Genomic DNA, 3,950 nt, shown 5'->3' with positions numbered 1-3,950 from the left:
ACTGTAATTCCAGCACTTTGGGAGGCCAAGGCAGGTGGATCACCGGAGGTCAGGAGTTTGAGACCAGCTTGCCAACATGGTGAAACCCCGTCTCTACTAAAAATACAAAAATTAGCCAGGTGCAGTGGCACACGCCTGTAGTCCCAATTATTTGGGAGGCTTAGGTGGGAGAATTGCTTCAACCTGTTAGGCAGAAGTTGCAGTGAGCCGAGATCATGCCACCACACTCCAGCCTGGGCAACAAGAGCAAAACTCTGTCTCAAGAAAAAAAAAAAAAAAGAGCAAGTTCACCACTACTTGATGAGCCAAGTCTCTAGTCAGTGTGTGAAAAATCAGTTGTTGTTTTTTTTCTGCCACCCCAGGCTGCAGTGAGCCGTGATTGCAACACTGCGCTCCAACCTGGGCAACAAGAGTTAAGACCCTGTCTCAAAAAAAGAGAAGCCAATTCATTACCTTGAAAACAGGCAAAAAATGGGAAAGAATCAAACATTCATCTTGCCTGCCGTATACAAACGATATCCTGCAGCATAAGTCACAAAGACACATTATGTCCCTCATGAGGAAAGATCACAATACCACCTATAGTGTTGCCAAAGGGATCAAATGTGAATCTGACCGAGCTTATAGATCCAGCTGCTAAATTGCAGGAAAAACATAAGACAGAGAACAAGTTGAACTGTGGTGTAAGAAAGCCATCAGCAAAATCCAGGACAGTGAGAAATTCTACAGGTCAAACTTCTTGGGCTGTTCATCATGAAACTGCAAAAATAACAAGGGATGAGGCTGAGGCAGAAGGATCGTTTGAGGCCAGGGGTTCAAGACCAGCCTGGGCAACATATCAAGATCCTATCTCTACAAAAAACAGTAAAATAAAGTAAAAAGAAATGAATCGAGGGTGATCCTCTAGAGTCTTTTTTTGTTTTTTTGAGACAGAGTCTTGCTCTGTCACCTAGGCTGGAAGGCAATGGCCTGATTCGGCTCACTGCAACCTCCACCTCCCAGGTTCAAGCGATTTTCCCGCTTCAGCCTCCTGAGTACCTGGGATTACAGGAAACTGCCCAGCTAATTTTTATATTTTTGTAGAGACGGGGTTTCACAATGTTGGCCAAGCTGGTCTCAAACTCCTGACCTCAAGTGATCCGCCTGCCTCAGCCTCCCAAAGTGCTGGGATTATAGGCGTGAGCCACCGTGCCCAGCCCCACCCCCCCTTTTTTTTTTTTTTTTGGAAATGGAGTCTCACTCTGTCACCCAGGCTGGAGTGCAGTGGTGCAATCTCGGCTCACTACAACCCTGGCCTCCCGGGTTCAAGTGATTCTCTGGCCTCAGCCTCCCGAGTAGCTGGGATTACAGGTGTACACCACCATGCCCAGCTAATTTTGTACTTTTAGTAGAGATGGGGTTTCACCACTTTAGCCTGGCTGGTCTTGAACTCCTGACCTCAGGTGATCTGCCCACCTTGGCCTCCCAAAGTGCTAGCATTACAAGTATGAGCCACCGCACCTGGCCCACCACAGGCACTCTCAATAGCAGCGAATCTTCCCCCAAGTAATGATAGCACTTTCCACAGGCTCTGGCTGAGGTCACACTAACCCTCATCTCTTCTCTCTGCCTGTCATTAAGCCATGAGTAACGTATGTTGCTGATTAAAGCTGGAGGAGACATGACATGTGATCTTTAACCCAGAGGGACAGGGATTTATTTCTTGCTGTTCTGTTTGTTTTTTCTCTCCTCTAAGCTCTAAGTTGAAACTCCAACACAGCGTAAAGCATGAAAATAATCAGGACACATGAGAAAGGGGTTTCTATTTAGCCTACAGGCGGGTTCCCAGAGAAAGGCACCCTTCAGGGAAGGAAATGTTCTAATTTAGTTTTGGGTGCATTCAGAAGGGCAGAAACAACCCTAGGAAGACAATGAACATTTCAGTAAAAATATCCTATGGCCTTTTGAGAAGTGTTTCCATGAGCAACTGTAAAAATCGTATTTTTCACTATTTTCTTCCATACTTTTCTAAAGGAAATTTGACAAAGAGCTAAGTATTTCTAAAGCTGACTTTGGAAACTGCTTTATTCTCATTTTCTTAATTCTCCAAAGCTTTTTTTTTTTCCCCCACTGGCAGTTAGATGGCCTCCTTGACACTTGTCACGTACCGGTGCTCTCTGCCCTGTAATAAGAAGGCAGAGACCACAGCGTGCCCAGTGGCGACCGAGGTGTCTCCCTGCATCATTTCCCAGGCCCCTTACCCCATCACAGGCCCCTCTACTCTGGCTGCCTCCTCCTATTCCAAAGCCTATGCTCTCAGTACAAAGCGGACTTCACGAGTGATGAGGCTTCACTAAATAAATGGTTTTATGCAGGGAAATGGGATCACATTCATGGTTTTAGATGTGATCTCTGATGGTGATGTGGGAGATGGACTTGGGGAGCCAGGGAGAATGGGGAGAGGACAACCACAAGAGTCGCGTGAAGAAATAACGGCAGAAATCAACGCAGTACAGGAGGGAGAGAAGAAAAAACAGAAGACAGAAGCAACAGAACTAGGCCGGGCATGGTGGCTTACGCCTGTAATCCCAGCACTTTGGGAGGCTGAGATGGGTGGATCACGAGGTCAGGAGATCAAGACCATCTGGGCTAACATGGTGAAACCCTGTCTCTACTAAAAATACTAAAAAATTAGCCGGGCATGATGCCGGGTGCCTGTAGTCCCAGCTACTCGGGAGGCTGAGGCAGGAGAATGGCATGAACCCGGGAGGCGGAGCTTGCAGTGAGCCGAGATAGTGCCACTGCACTCCAGGCTGGGTGATAGAGGGAGACTCCGTCTCTAAAAAAAAAAAAAAAAAAAAAAAAAAAAAAGCAACAGAACTTGGGGACTCTGTGACTATGAGATGAAAGGAAGAGAATGGCTTGAAGATTTCCGGCATAGGAGGCTAAGCCAGGAGATGAGCAAAGAACAGAGCCAGTGGGACAGTGCACACAGGCTCCCCTCACCCAGAAGGAAAGGAAACAAGAGCAGGGTGAAGGGTGGGCATGGGGAGATAGAACGTTCACCAGAGACATGCTGAATTTCATGTTTTAATGCAACATCTGGGTGGCAACAACGCCTACAGGGAAGCAATGGCAGAATGGCCTGGACATCAGGGGAGACAGACAGCCGCCAAGTCATCAGCCAAAACCCTAGGGGAGGAATGAAATCTCCTCCAGTGTTTTGTGGTCCCTAAGTCCACACTAACTAGGATCAAACTGGCAAGGTCTCCTTTTCCTTAAAAAATGGGGTGGTTGGGCAGTCTCTTCAAAAAAAAACGGCAGTTCCTGGCTTGTCCACCGCAGGCTTTCTAAATCTCAGACCCACAGCAGCCTCCCCAGGGCAGGCGCCCTTCACTCACCAGCTGGATCTCCATGGCGGTCACAGGCCGGTGGTTCAGCAGCTGGAGTTTCTCAGCTCTGTGGAGGGAAAGTACAGCATTGAGAACTCGCATAGCCCTAAGTCCTGAGTTCTGACTGAGCTGCACAGAGAATACTTTGTCAGATAAAAAATGGGAGAACCACTGGAGCGTGGCCCTCAGTTCCTTCAACTATAAACCAAGAATGGGAACAGAAGCATGTGTTTGAGTGACTCCCAGCCCAGGGTATGAATGGGTATCAGAGGCGTGATTGTAGGAAACAAAGCAGCAGTGCGTGTGCCATTTTATTTTTGTTTATTTATTTTGAGATGGAGTTTCACTCTTCTTGCCCGGGCTGCAGTCCAGTGGTACGATCTTGGCTCACTGCAATCTCCACCTCCCAGGTTCAAGCGATTTGCCTGCCTCAGCCTCCTGACTAGCTGGGATTACAGGCACCTTGCCACCACACCTGGCTAATTTTTTGTGTTTTTTAGTAGAGATGAGGTTTCATCATGTTGGCCAGGCTGGTCTTGAACTCCTGACCTCAGGTGATCCGCCCACCTCAGCCTCCCA

This window comes from Symphalangus syndactylus, chromosome 9, assembly GCF_028878055.3.
Source record: "Symphalangus syndactylus isolate Jambi chromosome 9, NHGRI_mSymSyn1-v2.1_pri, whole genome shotgun sequence".
NCBI lineage: Eukaryota > Metazoa > Chordata > Mammalia > Primates > Hylobatidae > Symphalangus > Symphalangus syndactylus.
This window is presented reverse-complemented; position numbering follows the sequence as displayed.